Source organism: Eumetopias jubatus, unplaced genomic scaffold (assembly GCF_037043125.1).
Source record: "Eumetopias jubatus isolate StellerSeaLion01/CBP00866 unplaced genomic scaffold, mEumJub1_p1.0 scaffold_10, whole genome shotgun sequence".
Classification (NCBI taxonomy): Eukaryota; Metazoa; Chordata; class Mammalia; order Carnivora; family Otariidae; genus Eumetopias; species Eumetopias jubatus.
Window position 1 is genome coordinate 91,081,611 of NW_028274816.1, and position 19,766 is coordinate 91,101,376.

Sequence of the window (19,766 nt, forward strand, 5' to 3'; positions counted from 1 at the left end):
TAACTACAGGTCTATAATTTAGTTCATGACAATTCATTCTGTGCTAATAAGAGGAAAACACATCAGCTGAGTCATTATAAAGGATGGTGTCTAGTTTCTGTGCAGGTTGTCCCTACATCTCACAGAGCAAATTCTGAAGGAAGGCCCTTGAAATCAGTATTCTCCATACCAAAGCTGGGGGCTAGAATCCTGTCTCTGGATATTAAACCACCAAGGGTAGCCGCCTTCCTCAGAGGAGAAGACAGGCATATCTGCTGGGAGAACATCAAAATTCAGACCCGCACCCAGTGTCGTCACCAGAGATCGCAGCTTCTGCCCGATGAGTTTGTCACACAGGTGTGAGGAAGAGGCAGCCATCCACACTGCAATCTGGGAACACTTTGCCCTCAGGTGACAGCAAAGAGATTCTTCCCACTAGGTGTGTAATTATGTGCCCCTCAAAATCGGGCTATCTCTCCACATCACAGAAAGTCTTTGCTTTGCAAGAGAAGGGAATAAACAACCTACCGTTTCCAATGGAATGAATAAAGTCTTGAAATATAGAATGGCACAAATAATATTACAGATAACGTATGACAAAATGCCCCCTCCCTGAACTCTAGCATGGTCGTCATCCAAATCCTCTACAGAGGTCAATGGCTGATCTTGTCAACAGCAGACTTTGGAAAGTCTAAGAAATCTTGTTTTGAAAAAGAATTCAAAGATTGCAAAAGGAGAACACACATTAAAGATCAAAAGTAAAACAAATGAATACTATCTAGGAAAATGAAATCACAGGTACGTAATTAGCACTGACCGAGGCTGGATAAGTTCATTTTCCACAAACCGCCTCAATCTTCCTCTATGGACTTTTTAGTCAGATTTTCTATCAAAACAGCAATCTGTCTTCAAGGTCACATTCATACTTTCAGGTACCACTTCTTTAAAAACTGACTGTAGATTAACACCCTTTTCACCAAACAAAAACACATTTTGCTCAGTGGCTTTAACTCTTTCAAAACGTGTCCTGTGTTTATAACTTCCTCCTATTACACTGTGTTTTGTCTTCCTCCTTGTTACAGATCATATATTACTCTGTGCTTCTGTTGGTGGAATAACAGTCCACAGCTCCGACAAATACTTGGGTGTTCTGATTATGAAATTAAGGGCTGTAGACTGAGAGAGTAACTGTTAATTGCCTGTCCCCCATGACATCTTATGTCTTTGTCTTGTTCTGATAACGTTAACTTGTTCATCATTATCAAATCTGGTAAAGACATACAATTTTCGTGGTGAGCATAAAATTCTTCCTAAGTTCATCACCCAGAGATGAGCACTATAAACACTTAGGTAGAATTTTGGGAGAATTTCACACACACACACACACACATGCACACGCACACACACAGATATACCATGTTTGTTGTTTTAGTTATAGCATAACTCAGATCCGTGTTCTCTTTCTGCTTATGTGAAGAATTGTGAGGACATTTGAATTGTGTTTATCCACCAGACTTGGGGTCGAAGACTGGTGAAATCATTCCCTAAATATAGTTGTTTTGTGAGAGGCAAAGCAAGGCAGCTGAACTAGGTGTGTGCATTGTAGCTCCACGGTATTACTTTTCTTGGAAGCTAGTCCAGATGCTTTTGAGTGGTAAGAAAGGCCACAAGGACCAGATAAACTGGAGATACCGATGCTCTCAAAGGAAGAACAGTGACTACGATGATGGGTGTTAGATCATAACAGTGTGTCTACACAACACTTTTTCCCAAAGTGAAAAATCCCACGTTTATTGTCCTAGCAACTTCAACATACAGATTTTTTTATTGTATGTGACATATTACAAAAATCTAATTCAGTCAAACTGGTTATAAATGTGTAGATGCAGCTAATGTCTTTTTCTACCAACTACTGAAAACCTTAAAACCTTTTCAGGATTTTAGGCATTAGAGCTTGAGATTTCCAGAAGATTAAAAAAAAAAAAAATCAAGCTATGCCCCTACCACAAAAGCTACAGCACTTAGAAGGCAAACATAATGGGCCTGAGTAGGAGAGCAACTTAAGGAAGACGAGAGGAAAGTAGCAAATTAAGAGTATTGATATGTTGGTCATTTTAATTCACAGGATCTGCATAGGGGTTGGGCTGAGTAAAAAGGGAAAAAGTGATTACAGTTGACTCTTGAAAAAAGGGGTTAGGGCTGCTGACCCCCCGGAACACACTCAAAAATTCATGTATTAACACTCAACTGCCCAAAAACTTAACTCCTAATATCCTACTACTGACTTAAAGCCTTACCAATAGCATAGTTGATTAATACATATTTTGTATGTTATATATGTTATACACTGTGTTCTTACACTAAAGTAATTTAGAGAAAAGAAAATGTTATTGAGAAAATCTTAAGAAAGAGAAAATACATTTACAGTACTCTATTTATTGAAAAAATTCCACATGTAAGTGGACCCGCACAGTTCAAACCCATATTATTTGAGGGTCAACTGTGTTCTGTTTTAAATTGACAATGCTTGACTCCTAGAAAATGGAACTTCCTCTTTCTTTTTCCTGTTTTTTTTTTTTTAAGATTTTATTTATTTACTTGAGACAGAGAGAGAGGGCACAAGCAGGAAGGAGGGTCAGAGGGAGAGGGAGAACCAGACTCCCCACTGAGCAGGGAGCCTGATGCAGGGCTCCATTCCAGGACCCTGGGATCATGACCTGAGCCAAAGGCAGACGCTTAACAGACTGAGCCACCCAGGTGCCCCACTTTCTCTTTCTTTTACATTAGCTTCTCTGCAGGTAATACAGGATATTAACAAGTTAATTTTTATTTCAATAAATAGATATCTATGCTCAGAGTTCAGGGAGGCCCTGTTTGCTACCAAATTAGGTACTGTGATAATCATAATTACTTCTTTAGGTTATCAGACAAATACTATGTATGGCCCAAAGGAAAGAGCTGATACTCTAATATTTATTTGTTCACATAGATATTATCCTTTATTGAACATTTCAGAAATAGGTCATCTGAGCCACACGGTTGTGCCCAGAACACTAGCCACATCCTGAGAGGTGTAAGTAGGCCAGAGGATGTGGTAGGGACACGGAGATGTTCCCAGTTACCCTTGGCGGGGAGGGGGGGTGGTTAATTCCAAGGTTCTTCTAATACCTATTCCCTCTTAACATCTCTTCATCAAGTTAAATACAAAGCATGCATAGGTTTGTTTTTCCCACAGTAGACCACAGGAGACAACAGGGGGAAGTTTGGGTTAGAAACTGTTAAATTTGTGCAACAGGATTAGAAATTTCACAATAAGACTTTTTTTTATTTTCATGAACCTTTAAGTACTTCTTGTTTCAGTAAGGCTAGGGCTGTTCTTTCTTGCTACATTTTGGCACTTCCTGTATGACATGAAACCAGGAAGTGTAATTGAATCTGAAAGCAGGGTAAAATAGAAAGACTCTAACAAATGGAATAAAACTTCTGATCATTCACACAACTTCTTCCAGGGAATTAGGTTGATGTTCAAGAGAGTTCTGACTTGATGGGATCCCATGACCTCAATTGCTGCCTTGGGATACGAGTCTTAAAATACTATGACACCCACAGAATATATAACACCAAGAGTGACCCAAATGTATACCATGGACTTTGAAGGATTATAATGTCAGTTCATCAATTCTAACAAATGTACCACTCTGGTGGGGAGTGTTATGATGTGCATGCATGAGGGTGGGACACATATGAGACATTTGTATACCTACCTCTCAATTTTGCTGTGAACTTAAAACATGCTCCTTAAACAAAACAAAACAAAACAAAACAAAACAAAAAAGTCTTAAAATACAATGATGTATCTTTCCATTTGTGATGGGAATTTTGACTTTTGTGAAGATACGCTTATATTTGATTTAGAGAAATTTCCTCCTGGAAGAAATAAAGCACTTAATAATATAGATACTGCTAGAAATGCATACAAGCATTTTTAAACTTTTATCTTTCACAAACTGACAATACGAAGATGCATGTTAGCTAAAGTACATGTGATCTAAGGACATTTGTTTTGACCATTGGATCCTGCCACAGAACACACACAAGCTACTCAATGACTATAATAGTTATTCTGACAACAAGCAAGAGTTTGGTCCACATTCATAGTTTTCTTTCCCTCTCCCAATTTATTTTTTAAAAGATTTTATTTATTTATTTGACAGAGAGAGACACAGCAAGAGAGGGAACACAAGCAGGGGGAGTGGGAGAGGGAGAAGCAGGCTTCCCGCTGAGCAGGGAGCCCGATGTGGGGCTCGATCCCAGGACCCTGGGATCACGACCTGAGCTGAAGGCAGACACTTGATGACTGAGCCACCCAGGTGCCCTCTCCCCCCCCCAATTTATAGCTTACAGTCCCAGTAAAATATTCCTCAAAAACTCCACTCTTTTTTTCTTTGATGTTGTATTTTGGCTGGGAAGAATTAAGCATTGATGCTCATGATAATCAAAACCTCCTTGCTCAGGGACCAAGGAAGGCCATTAAAGAAAGGCCCAAAATTACTTCACCTGAGCAATATAGCTCCTAAATAATACCCTATTCTCACCAACGTGTTGCAATCTTTCCTTTTCTTAGGATATAATTTCCTTCAGGTCTGCATGAAGTTAGGAGAGACAAGTTGCCACCAAAAATAAGAGTTTGTGTTTCTATAGCATCTGTTTATGACAGTGTATATAAATAAGAAGAGGTTCCACCCCAGTATAGGGACAAAAAAAAAAATACATATCTTTTTATGAGTTGGGTTTCTGAAAATGCAACGAAATGAAAGAATGTGGAGGTGGAGCCCAATTTAAATGCAATGTCAGAACAAAAAAGAACCACCCACAAAAATCTTTCTTTAAAAAGCATCCATTCCTAAAGAAGACGCATTGCATGTAGGCTCATACACAGATTTACTACCTACCCAAAGTAGCCTTCTGACAATGGCTTCCTTGAGGGATCATCTTTAAACCCTGAGGTTAGAAAAAAATAAGCAAGTTACGATTCTTAGATACTTGTTGCCATTCTAAATATTGAACAGAAGTTGTGTGTGGTAGGGACATGCAATTCTAGTTCCCAGAGTTGCACCTTTGGGGAACGATGTGAGAATCAACATTCAGAGGCAGACAAGATTAATCCCTAAGCAGCTCAGCTTTAGGAGTGTATCAGTCATTCTATGCATTTACTTATATTAGCATCTTGAGATGGGTATTGTTTCTGTTCTGCATGTAGATGATATAGATATAGATAGATATATAATTTTTATATTACAGAAACATATGTGTGTAAGCACATATGAATATAGTAATATCTTTAAATGCATGGGAATGCAAATTGGATAAGATTTTCTTTTCATTTGCAGGCTCCCTAGCACTTTGCGGGAGTGTGGCATTCCTGGCTCACCCTGGCATCAAATATTAAAAATGTGTTCCAGTGACCGTGAAATACCGAAACACCCCTATATATTCCCAAACACCAGAGAGTGGTGTGCCCTGGGCAAGAACTAGTCCATGAACACAGGCTGAGAGGTAAGTCTCAGATCTTCCCCCCTTTTTTATTTTTTCAGATCTTCCCCTTTTGAGGTCCACGTCCCCTGACTCTGGCTTCACTGGTGACCAGCACTCTTTCTGCGCCTGAGGCTCTTTGCAGCGAGCTCTTCCCACCATCAGGGATGGGCTTGGCAAGAAACCACCTTCCAACTTTTCCCACTTAGAATGTTTGCCTTCACCAGTGCCTGAAGCTGATCCACAGTCTTTGAATCTCTGACATTGACAAACGGAAGTACAAAAAGTACAAGGGAAAAAAAAAATCAACTTTGGATTTTGTTCCAGTTGTAAAGGACAAATGTGTGCTATACCTTCAATCCAATAGGTAACCCTTTGTTTTCAGGTCCTATTTTACGTTTAATGAATTATTTAAAACATTTTAGAACTGTTAGATTTTACTTTCTCTACTTTATAACTTTCAAGTATTTTAATGAGATGTAAACAATGGTTCCAAAGTACTCTGGGAAAGAGAGGCACAGAAAATATGACTAAATGAGGATCCTATCTAAAATGAGGAAAATTAGACCTGTACAATGTGTCAGGCACCATGCTGGATGTTTTGCATATTTTTTTTCTTTTATATCCTCATACCAGCCCTGCATGGTAGATATTATTGTCACCATTTCTTTAAGATTTTATTTATTTATTTGAGAGAGAGAGAAAGGAGGAGGAGCAGGGGGAGGGGCAGAGGGGGAGGGGGAAGTAGACATCCTGCTGAGCAGGGATCCCGACATGGGCTTCCATCCTGGGTCATGACCTGAGCTGAAGAAAGCAGAGGCTTAAACCGACTGAGCCACCCAAGGCGCCCCTATGGTCACCATTTTGATACATGAGAAAACTGAGCCAAAGAAAGTTTAAGAGAGTCTGAAAAGTATTAATAAGACATATATCACTTTTAGAATGCTTGAGTTTAAAATTTTTTAGGGCGCCTGGGTGGCTCTGTTGGTTAAGCGACAGCCTTCAGCTCAGGTCATGATCCCAGGGTCCTGGGATCGAGACCCACATCGGGCTCCCTGCTCGGCAGGAAGCCTGCTTCTCCCTCTCCCACTCCCCCTGCTTGTGTTCCCTCTCTCGCTGTCTCTCTCTCTCTCTGTGTGTGTGTGTGTCAATTAAATACATAAATAAAATCTTGAAAAAAAATAAAATAAAAAAATAAAAATTTTAAAAGATTTATTTATTTATTTGAGAGAGAGAAAGAGAGAGGGTAGGGTAAGGAGAAGAGGGAGAGAATCTCCAGACTCCCCACTGAGCAGGGAGCCTGACATAGGGCTCGATCCCACGACCCTGAGATCATGACCTGAGTCAAAACCAATAGTTGGTTCCTCAACCGACAGAGCTACCCAGGTTCCCCTTGAGTTTAGAATTTAATGTGTTTCTAACTTTGATGGCAATACAAATATTTATTTTGATACCCATTAAAATGCAAATACATATTCGTCTATCCCACCCTCATGGAATCCAAAGATAGCCCCTTCGTTGAAATTAAATTTATTTCAGTTATTTTTAATGATTGCTCTAAGATGTATGAAAGGGAAATTATATCTGTCAATTATTACAGGACTTCTCAGAAGACCCAGACTCCCGCTGCTCTGTCCTGTCAGTTAAAGATAGAACACAATGTACTATTCTGGCCCAGATGTAGATACACCCAGAATATCACATGGGCTCTACATGTTTGGTAGAAAACCAAACCAAAATCTGTATGTGGCGAGGGTGTAAACATGGAAACAAGGAAAGGTAGGTGCCTGCCACTTGCTGTCCAGTCATCTTTTTAGATCTCCCCTCTCCCTGTCTTCCTGATGCTCTGTGGCTAAAATGGGGACTCCATAGAATTTTGAGTGGTTGTATGGTGCTTCCCCTGGGCTTTCCAAGAAAATGGTCATTGGTAAAACCTTTGATTTTTGTCACTTTTAGGGAAAAAATTAACTGCATTCCTTAAAAGCTAACGATACAGCTTCTCCTACGGGTCTTATTCAGAATGATCCAACATTCACTACGCTTGACAAATAGTGATCACCCTTACTGTTACAGCTGTGGTCATTTCCTCATTCCCTTGAGCAAGCGATTTCATCTTTCTTTTCTTTTTCTTCTTAATTTTGTTGTTTGGGGTGGGGTGTCTTTGATGGAAGACTGCTCAGTGAAAGTGCTTTTCTTGGGTCATCTTTTTTAGAAGTACTGATTTAGGCAGATTAATTGGGTACGGGATTAGTTACTGCACTTAAAATTCACCCAAGGTAACTATGGCTCAGCCTGCTCACGCAGTGAAATAAGCTTGACGGCTTGAATGTCAGTTCGTTAATGACGCTATGCCAAGCTAGGAGAATTATCAGTCTCAAGTGAAGGATGTGAAGGGTTAGGTTAATATATTTTCTACCACAAATTCAATAGGTCTAGATGAAAGAATACAAAAAAAAGTCATTTAAACTAAAAATAAAAATAAGTACAAAAGAATGAATTGCAGGTTTCCTAAATATTGTTAGCCTTTCCGATGATCAATATGGCAATTATGTTTACTTTTGTAAACATTCACTTCATAAGAACAGATACACCACTGGACTTGCCCCACATTTGACCTCCACTTCGCCAGTGTTTGAGAGTTTCTTTTGCATGGATCTCCTGACAGTGTGCCATTTATTCATGCCTAGGGACTTTTAAAATTGACTTCTGACAGTTTTCCCCATACTCACTGTGCTTTTTTTGATTTAAACAAATGAATGGCATGGTATAACTCATAAGTTGCCACCAGTGAATTTGAGGGCCAGAAAAACACACATGTGGGAAGTAAGAGTTAATGCACGAGTTAAGTAATAAAGAATTCTTTTTCTCAGAAGCTTGCACCTTGTTGACAAAAAACAAAACAAAACAAAACAAAACAGGAAGATCAATGATTCACAGCACATTGAGAAAGGATAAATATGGGTCAGTAACAGTCCTGTACAGTGTAACATAGCAGTTAGTATTGATCGAACTCAAAGAGACCTGGGTTAAAATCCTGGCTCACCCTAGAGCAGTTTAATTTTGCGCAAGTTTCTCAAAATCTCTTCAATTATGCAAAAAATGACAGTGGTAATACCTATCTGTTCAGGATTAAATGAGATCCTACTGTATGTCAAATGCTTGTGATAGTGTGTAGCACATAGCAAAGTTGCCTTTATTATTGTTGTTGGTCTTAATATTTTAAAAAGTTATTTGATTAAATGCCACACAAGCAAAGACAAATCTCATTCCAATTATAAATGAACTCAGTAAAAATATTTTGGTTTGTTTTGTTTTATTTTGTTTGAATCTGCATCTACCTGAGCAGTCACCTAACATTTTTGGCATTGTACACAAAGTTATTTTTGTGGAAACAGTCTGAGAAATAAAGGTGAAGCAGTCCACAAAAGCAATAATTTCTGATTCCTTTTCAATGATCTTCTCTCAAACTTCAAAATCACCTAAACTCAAGCAACTGTGATAGTTTAACACAGCACATTCGTAACTTCAAATCGCAATTTCCAGAACACAGCTTTATCTCCAACATCATTATTCATTTACTATTTGTGAAGTTGTTTTTATAAGAACGCCAAAATGATTCACTTCTCAGGGATTTTACTATTTAACAAAGAGAAAATAGTCAGAACTCCCCCAAACTCAGAAACATATTACTGACCACAGTTTTCCAAGATCATTGTGGCCCTTTTCAAAAGTGGTGTTTTTATAAAAAGTTTTCACAAGTTTCAAAGGTTGTCCAGAATTATCCAGAACAATTTAAGCTTTCCTGTAATTCTTTAAAAGGAAAGCCTAAAGTTAACAACAAGTTTGCCAAATACCGGGTCGGTGGCCTTGAGGGCTAATTTTCCTTGCCATTAAAAATATTTATCTTCGGTTACTTACACTAAATCATTGTCTGATGACTAGAGGAGATGGAGGCTAGTTAACTAATGCAGATCTTTACCCTGAAACACTGTGAAGGGCAACACACCAGCCAGTGTAGATTCATTTGGTTTAATTAGCAGAGGCAGAGATCTTACTCATAGGGCCTGGACTAATGACCCAAAGGACTTTTTTCTCCCAATAGTTTCTGGATTATTGGAGGTAGTTTATGAATTGCTTTAAAGTTCTTAGGGTAAGTTGTTTACTAATGATGGCTCCTAAGTAATACAAAACCAAGGGGTTAGTAGAAACCCTAGGTAAGGTCACTAAATCTATAGAATTAATAAACTCCTGTTCCATTTGCAGGTGGAAGAATGTGTGACTGCGTGAATAGAGCTTTTTCATCCAAGGTTGTCCTATGGAAGAATGTGACAGAGAGAACTGTTTAAGGTACAATGGATGATAACGCAAGTGTGTGTGTGTGTGTGTGTGTGTGTGTGTGTGTGCGCGCACGCACGCTCGCGTGTGCGTGGATGCATAAAGAGCTAAAATTTGGAGAACCCAAGTGGTACTCCCCAGGAGCAGTCAGACTAGAACGGTTTTTACATAGGTAGTGATGGGCATCAGTACCCAACTCAGTCCTTGTGATCATTTCTGACAGAATCTGAATAGGAGAGCTCCTTGGAACGAGAAACACTTGTCAGGAATCTGAGGTATTATTAATGCCATACTTTCAACTTCATTTCTATAAAGTTATATCATTGCTGAGAAGTGTACAGTCTGAAGATATTTCCTAAAAACTCTTCCAGACTGGTAAAACAAGAAGGAAGAAAGATTATGACTGACTAGGTCTTATGTACAATAAAGAATTTTTAAAGGTATTTCTCCTTCCCAGGCCCCTAAGGAATTAATTTGTCCCAAATACCATTCTGGAAGTCCCTTCCAGAGCCCCCGAGGAGCAGTTTGTCTACCTGGAAGTTCCGATGATTAAATAAAACATGAATATATCCATCTAAATCCTTTAGACAAGAAATCTCAATCCATCCCATAGCTTTTCAAGAATCCATATTTTCTAAGGTTTTTTTTTTTCATTTTTTTTAAATCATCCCACTCTTCATTCTTTATGGTTCTTTATCTTCTTCAAACTCAGAATTTTCAAACAAACTTCAACTTAAAATCTCCAGAGAAGCAGGACTAGTTATACAGAATTGTGAGGTTGGTTAAGCTCTTCTTTTTCTCTTTCTTTGAAGTCACCTGCTATGATACCTTCGGCTTTGAAAGCATTTGCTGAGGGTTGTTATAGATCTTTGGGAATGTCAATATTATAGTTTGTACAGAGAAACATTAGAAGTAGCAAAGAAGGGAATCATGGCCTGGTAGCCGGGCAAAAATATCCAGGAGCTAGATTCCCCACCGATGAGGAGATGTAGCCTGGTGAGATATAAGTTTCTTAGGATCCTGGGTCAGTGAGAGATTGATATGTCCATTGGCAAAAGTGTCCATGCCAAGCATGGCAGTTCAATGGCATTGACCAATTTGTCTGCCTAGAGGTTGTTTCTTTGGTGGCATGTGGAAGGTGGTAGACTGGAAGGAAGAACCGTCTCTTCTTTGCCCCTTCCTATGAGTAGGAAGACAGTCTTTCATCAGGTTTCATGGTGTATCACCCTAGTTTATGTTTATCTTCTTGTTGAGTTTGACTGTCGGACACGGAAATGAGTAGCTCAAGGAGCTTTAGGTATTGAATCCAGCCCAGTCTATAAAATTCAAAAAATATATGTACTCCTGTAACTGGGATAGCACCCTGACACACCAGTTAATAGAAAGCTCATGGGACATGGATAGAAAGAAATGTTGTAACTTACTAGAGTTTGTCGCCTTACATCATGTTTACTTTTTGTATCATAAACTCAAATTGTATGGCAAAAATATGGTTGGGATACACAGAATTGGTAGATTCTAACATTGCATGATTCTATGGAGCTGGAAGCATAAGGAAATCCTGAAGTGGAAGGAAATGTGCCTTGCATAAGTCAAAACGAATTAAACTGGCCATGCTTCCATCTAACGGATACATCAAAATGCCTGTTTCTGGCTGCTGTGTACATCAGCTGTGGGCAGTGATTAATTCCTGGCCTCCTCTACTTCTACTCATGCCATCAGAGGAGGAGGGAGAAGCATCAATGCCCACTGCAAAGTAAAACACACATAACAAGGCTAACAAAGCCTCGTGGGTCAAGTTGCAGCAGGAATGATGGCAAGTACATAGGCATGAGTCAATGCAGGATTAGAACAAAGAATGTAATTCATGGAAACCTCTCAAATGTACATGTTGGGATGTGCTGAATAGTCGACTTGAGTGGATTTGCAGCAGCATGTGAAGCTGATTTACATAAATGTGAACTCATGCCCAGAAAACAAATGTGACTTGCAAATTTACAACCCTGAAATCATGGACGATGTACACAGAAGCAGACACAATTTCTAGTAAACAAAAACCATTACTCCCCTTGACTACCATGAAACACTTAGTGCACTCCAATCATATACACTGCTAGGCTGAGACTAGATGAGCTGTCTTCTCTAGTGGAATTGCTGAAAAGCCAAGTCCATGCCCCCTGCCACCTAAGAGTGAAAAGGTTTCACTGTTGCAAACAAAGGTGTTACCTTGGTTCAACTCAACTGGAAGAGTTTAAGAATGTAGACAGAAGTGTTACCCTGATTCTGTCTGCCTTCTAGCAGCCTGTTTGCTGTGTCCACCTATAAATGTCCTGCCCGCACTGGAGACTCATTGGGTATTCCCCATCCATCCAACCAGCCCTCTCTCCTGACTCCCGTTTCCTGATTCAGCCATGCTGTGACCAACCTTTGATTCTCCCCACCACCTTCTTCCCTCCCGCGATTTAAACAGTTGCCAAATCATGTACATTCTTCTACAGAGTCTCTGGAATGGACCACTTCTTTTCCATTCTCAAGTTCAAGCACTTATTATTGGTCATCAAAATATTGCCATTGGCTCTTTTTTTTAAAGATTTTATTTATTTATTTGACAGAGAGAGATAGTGAGAGAAGGAACACAAGCAGGGGGAGTGGGAGAGGGAGAAGCAGGTTTCCCGCGGAGCAGGGACCCCGACGCAGGGCTCGATCCCAGGACCCCGGGATCATGACCTGAGCGGAAGGCAGACACTCAACGATTGAGCCACCCAGGCAGCTCTTACCTTCACTTCTTACTCCTCTGGACAACTCTATGTACTTGACATTTCATCTCCCTAAAAGTCACTATAGCGTCACTCTTCTTTTACTCCAAAAACTTCAGTGGTTGCTCATAACCTTCTTTTTCAAATAAAATAATTTAAAATCCTTAAGCTACTTTCCAATTTTACTCCCCATTAATGTCTCAGAGAAGCCCTAGACCAGGGCTTCTCAACTTTGGCCCTATTGACATATTGGACTCCGTAATTCTTTGTTGTGGGGCCTGTCCTGTTCATTGTGGAATGGTGAGCAGCAAGTCTGTCCTCCACCCACTAAGATGCCAGTAGCACCCACCCCCCAAGTTGTGACAACTAAAAATGTCTCTAGACATTGTCAAAAGCTCCTGGGGAGCAAAATCCCAGCCCTAGACAAAACGGGTCTCTTGCGGTTAGCAAGATATGCCTCATGTTTCCCATGTCTGAATGTGTGTTTGCAGTTGGGCCCTCTGATTGAGATGTCCTCTCTACCATCTCTATTCAAATCATAACCATCATTTTTGGTTTTTCCAAAAAACTCCCTGTTATCAAAGTCTTCTCTCTGTTTTAACCAGGCTCCCTGAATTAAGGTATTTTCCTTCCCATGCCGAAGACAATAGCATTTTACGTATTTCTTAAGCCATTTGTCTTATTTTGACTGTTTTCCTTTAATTTGGCTGCTAACAACATATACACAGAAGCATATTTTTGGCCCACTAGTTAAACATATAAATATTAATGGCATGATTTGTGCAAGCTACTCTCTATTCTGCTGGAACTTTACTTCCCTAGTTGTTATTGGGGTCATTTGTTTTGGGTTTTTTGCTTCTAACAAATCTGTTGCATCTTTTTGTATGAAATTTTTACCAGTGTATACATACTAAAAACAATAATCTTGATGTAATTATCTTAACATCACTGATAAATGCATGAATGTGATATTCTCTCTTATTAAATGAAATAGAAAAAAAGTCATATTGTCTTTATGGCAGGTGGGGGGGTGGGGAAGCAAAAACTGGAATTAGCTAGTTTTTGGAGAAGGAACTATCTGGTCCTTCCTCTGCCCATTTACTTGAGGAAACTGGATTCTTGGAAGGGTAAATGTCCCAAGGTGATAGAGCTAGTTTGCTACAAGCAAGGTAAGTACTCAGAGCTTCTGTCAGAATTTATGGTGCTATAGACCAGTTGTGCCTCCTGTGGAAGCCTTAGGCCAGCATCTTGTGCACCACTTAAGAACTTGTTAGAAATGCAAATGCTGGCGCCCCACCCCAAGCCTACTGACTTAGAATATGGGTGGGGCCCATCTATGTTAGGTCTAGTGCAGGAGTTCTCAAACTCCCAGGCCTCAGAATAACTCAGAAGATCTGTTTAAATACAAGTTGTCCTTTACCACACACATTGTTGGATGAAAGGTAAACTGTTGCGGGCTCCCAAAAGCAAACTGGGAAAGGCAGCCATGCTCAATATCAAATTAACAACTTGACCTATTTCCCAGAATTTACAACTTAATCCAGATTCCTCTGTTGACACAGTAAAAATTGTATTCCATTTGAATCACTCTAATGTCTGTTTCATCTTTATGAAGAGAGCTTAATGAATTTGCATCAAATTTAAAATAAAATCAACGAAAATGCATTCGGCTCTGATTTTTATCGTGTACAATAGAGTGCAGAAATTCCAAGCATAGGGATATGAAGGAAGGGAAGAGAGGTGAAGGCATGTTAAGGTTTTGTCTTATTAGAAAAATTGATATAAATGCGAACCAGTCCTAGGCATTTTCGGAATGGCTTGTTTAAATACAACTATCGAATATATAAGGACAACCACTAAAATAAAAGAACTAGATCAACAAAAGAAAAAGGACAAAGACATCAATATAGTAAATGGCAGGAAAGAGAGATGGGTCAAGGAAAATAGAAAACATGAGTATTCAGAATAATGATAAATTTTCTCCCCAAATTTGGTCTAAAAATCAGACATATAAGAAATTACATAGAGAGATGTAATTACAGGGGCTCAGTCATTAAGCGTCTGCCTTGGGCTCAGGTCATGATCCCAGGATCCTGGGATCGAGCTCCGCCTCCATCGGGCTCCCTGCTCCACGGGAAGCTTGCTTCTCCTTCTCTCTCCCCCTGCTTGTGTTCCCTCTCTTGCTGTGTGTCTCTCTGTCAAATAAATAAATAAAATCTTTTTTAAAAAAAAGAAAGATGTAATTACATCTAATTACAGGGTGCAGGGAGGAAAAACGTATACTGGGTAAACACACATGAAAGAAAGAAAGAAAAAGAAAGGAAAGAAAGAAAGAAAGAAACAAAGAAACAAAGAAACAAAGAAACAAAGAAACAAAGAAGAAAGAAGAAAGAAAGAAAGAAAGAAAGAAAGAAAGAAAGAAAGAAAGAAAGAAAGAAAGAAAGAAAGAAAGAAAAAGAAAGAAAGAAGAAAGAAAAAGAAAGAAAAGAAAGAAAGAAAGAAAGAAAGAAAGAAAGAAAGAAAGAAAGAAAGAAAGAAAGAAAGAAAAAGAAAGAAGAGAGAAAGAAAGAAAAAGAAAGAAAGAAGAAAGAAAAAGAAAGGAAGGAAGGAAGGAAAAACCACACACACAAAAAAAACCTAAAACAGCATTGTCATATTACTGTCTGACAAAAAAATAATTCACGGCAAAAGAGAGGATTATTTTATTTGATAAAGTGACAATCCTCCAATAAGATTGAACAGTCTTTAACATGAATACACCTAACAATTTTATCACTGAGACATACAGGAAGCAAGTGCTGTTAGAAATACAAGTAGTGGGGCACCTGGGTGGCTCAGTCAGTTCAGCCACCAACTCTTGGTTTCAGCTCAGGTGGTGATCTCATGGGTCCTGAGAGCAAGCCCCAGGTTGGGTTCAGTACTCAGCAGGTGAGCCTACTTGAAGATTCTCTCCCTCTGCTCCTCCCCCAGCTTGTGAGTGCATGCAATCTCTCTCAAATAAATAAATCTTAAAAAAAAAAAAATTACAACGAGAAATAGACTATTTCATCATCATTATAGAGACTTAAACACACTTATCTCAGTAGTCAAGAGATTACACAGATGAACATATTTAAAGGTATGGAATATTTGAATTATATAATACTTGAATTATAGAATGATATAATTAACAGGCATATAAATGCATAGAATGTGTACCTAACAAAGTACAGATATACTTTGATTTCAAAAAGTCATGGCATATTTACAAAAATTGATCATCGTGTTTGAAAGAAAATAATTTATTACATGTTTTCTGATTATGGTCGATAAAATTAGAAATTAAAAACAAAAGGAAAGAGATAGCTTCCTTCCACAAGAATAAACCAATACAAAAAATAAATATCCAACTGGATATTTTAAAAATTCTTTTTGATAATCTTTGAGTTATTGCAAACTACTTAGAAATTTTTAAAAACACGAGAATGCTATATATCCAAAAGCCTATGGGTTTTGGCAAAAGTGGCACCCAGATGATATTTTATAAATTAATGCATATATTATAAAACAAAGAAAAAAGAGAATGGGAAAAATGAGCCATGTGTTCAACTCAATAATCTTGCATAAGACCTAAAACAATGATATCTTTTCACTGGAAAGTTGTGGAAATTGTAAATAAATTATAAAGCAAAAAGTGAGAATCACCCACAATCCCACTGTTATTACTGTTTCCTTTCTTGTAACTATAAGACATAAACAATAACTCAGGCTAAATGATCTGAATTATGGGATGTTTGCACCGTTTCTAGGTTGGATTTCCCCTTTGATCTTACCAATATCACAAGAGAGACTCCTTAAAAGTGAGGACTCTGGGAGTAAATGGAGTAAGTGGAGTGTGCATTCAGTTTTATTCCTGCATATGCAGGTGGGTGCTTGTGGGTGTGCGCGCGCATGGTAGCATGTGGATGATGGGCAAAATGAGCTCCCTCCTAACTCCTTGTCAGGAATACTGCTTTCCTTTTTTAAAAGAATTTGTCAAAGGAAAAATAAATGGTTCATTTTAGCAGATTTTCCAGAAAGATTTCAGTGACATGAAAATGTAGTGATTTGGCTTGCAAAATGATTTGATAAAGGCACTGAGAGAAAAAAAGTCTGTAAGGAAGTGAGAGAGAAAAAATCCTTTGGAATGCAATGAGGGGAAATCGCTTTAGACGCGGAGATGGCAGAGAGGAGCCTTCCTTATACAACCAACACAGGCCACTCTAGTTTGGCTCAAGTTCCAGGAAGAGCCAGCCCCTTGCACCTGGGAAGCAGTTGTTCTGTTTTTGGCCAGTGAAGCCATTTTGTTCAGCAGAAGGCAGCACCTAATACGTTTCTTGTTTGGGCATTGACCCTACTAGGAGGTATGCCAAGAGACTACACTCTTCTCTCAGAAAGAACGAGAATAAGAAACAACTAGCATGTCTTAACAAGCTGTGAAATCCTATTCTTCTGGCCCCTGAATAGAGTCCAATGCCCCAAGATAAAGGAAATCCACTCTGTAATCTGATAGGTTTGTTACTGAGCGTTTTGCCAAGAACAACGCCTTTCCTTCACGTAGTGCCAGGGTCCAGGTGCATAAACTCCAACCCTATAAACTCCAGTACAAAACAAAACGAAACAAAACAAACAAACAACAACAACAAAAAAAACAACCACCTTGGCATTTAGTACGTATGATACAACATGACAGGTAATGCCATGGATTTTCTTGGCAAGGGTGGAGAAGAGTAGGCTTACATCTCTTTTTTTTTTTTTTAAAGATTTTATTTATTTATTTGACAGAGAGAGACACAGCGCGAGAGGGAACACAAGCAGGGGGAGTGGGAGAGGGAGAAGCAGGCTTCCCATGGAGTAGGGAGCCTGATGCGGGGCTCGATCCCAGGACTCTGGGATCATGACCTGAGCCGAAGGCAGACGCTTAACGACTGAGCCACCCAGGTGCCCCTAAGCTTGCACAGACACCATATTGGAGGTCTTTTGGCTTGATTGCTAAGGTCAGAGCACAAATATAGAAATCTAAACTTAGTTTACTATGATTATTGTTCTCATTCCCCCTCACCCAACTGCTCTTTGAAAAGAGTACTTTTGAATCTCCAACATACACCACAGATCTGCGTGCTAGATGCTTGGTGAATATTTCCAAATGAGAAAGGGCAATTTTCTTTTTCTTTTCTTTTTTTCTTCCTTTTTTTGGGGGGGAGGGGGAGAGGGAGGGGAGATGGACCAATGCTTTGAATTTGGAGTAAAGATGATATATATTAGGAAATCAAAAACTGCTACTACAAATATAAAACTAACACATACAGTACTTTCAATCATAAAGCACTCTTACAAAAAAGATCTCCTTTCAAATCTCACAAAATTCTGTTTTTGTTCTTATTTTCCAAAGAGCAAACCAAGGATCAAAAGTCAAAAGTAACTGGACTCTAAAATCTAGAATTCCCAGACCTTTATACCCAGAGGTAGGTAATAACCACTCAGAGGTTCCTTAAAACACAGCTTTAAATATATGCTTGGCTCTGAGTTCAGATGGACTGTTTCTGGTTTTTAGTTGCTGTTGTTGGTGTTGGTTTGGTTTTGTTTTTGTTTTCCCCACATTGACCCACAACTAGAATTCAATTCCTCTTTGAGTCTTTCCAAAATGATTTTAAAATCCATTATTAAGCAATGTGGGGCTTTGCAGAAAATTTCATATGGGAACTTGAGTAGGGGTTTTCAGCACAGGAAAAAAAAAATCTAACTCATCTTGTAGGTCCTATCTTTATGAGGACTTTTTCCTCTTCCCCTCTCCCTTCTCTCAGCCAGACTTGACTCTTTTTGCCTCCTAAAACCCAGGAAGATGCTAAGCAAAACAAATGACCATGTGATTAGGAAGACCCTCCTGGTTAGATAAGGGCAACTTTGTAACTGTGCAGATTTCTTTTTATCTTATATAATAACTAAGATGGACAGAGTAATAACCTCCTCTGAGTAGTTGTTACATACCTCTAGGTACAAAGGTCTGAGAATTCCAGGTTCGATAAAGTAAACATTTTCAACCTTAGACTCACAAGCAGTTTCTTGAGCTCCATATTTTTTGCAAGCATGTAGCTGGTTTCAGCAGATACTTAAGCAACATAGTTAACTTGGTTTTACAAATGGCACCAGATCAACCAGCCAGTTTTTACCTGCAGGCTGTCATCTCTCCAAAATGGGGACATTCTTTCATGTTTTATTCATAAAAAGGACTTACTTGCCTTGCAGAGAACCTCAGGGTAGGGCCCACACACTATGTAAAATGGTGAGAGAGTGTACCTAATCCTCCAAACCAAGAAAATGTATTCACAGGCATATACACAGACCACACATAAGGTCGTATTCTTGCTTCTTGGGCATACCTTGTACCTTTGCATTTGTCCTTTTTAAGTAAATTCCATATTGCACACCAATTCATGCAAATCACTAGCAGGAAATAGCAACCTGAACACTTTTCAAATCATGCCAGCAGGTAGGTTCGGGATTACCTTGTTTCCAGAACAGGAGAATAGGGAGAAGGTAACTTTCTCTTCCAGCAAATTTAATCCATCAGCCCATCAGAAAGGGTAAAGAACAGGGGCTGCCTCTGTCATCCTGACCCTTTCTCCTAGGTGAATATTGCAGTAGGACTACTGGTGAGGGATGTGTGTCTCCCTCCTCCACCTCTTCATTGTGAAACGAGCTGTGCATTGCAAGTAGCAACAGGATTGAAAAAAGGGGAAGAAGAAGAAGAAGAGGAGGAAGAAGAAGAAGAAAAAAAAAGAGTTTTGTTAACTAGCTTCTCCACTAATTGCTTTTTGGCATTCTCCTGTCCACTTCTTTTTATTAACCGACACAATGATCATAAACCTATAGAATGTTTTAGATCAGTGAATGCCTGAAGGCAGAGCAATTTCAGTAAGCCCTGGTGAGTCCAGGTGGCCTAATAGGAACGAACAGACCCTAGAAATGGACCCTCTTTTAAAAGACTTCACATCCAGACGTTGAGTGTGAGCTGGGAAAAGGTAGAAATTCAGAAGACGGCCTCATCCCCTTATCTTTGCAAATTTGGGCTCACTTCTATTAAACCTTAAATGAAGACTCCCATTTGAATAGTTCAAATGTCTCGAAACAGAAGGGAGGAGCGAT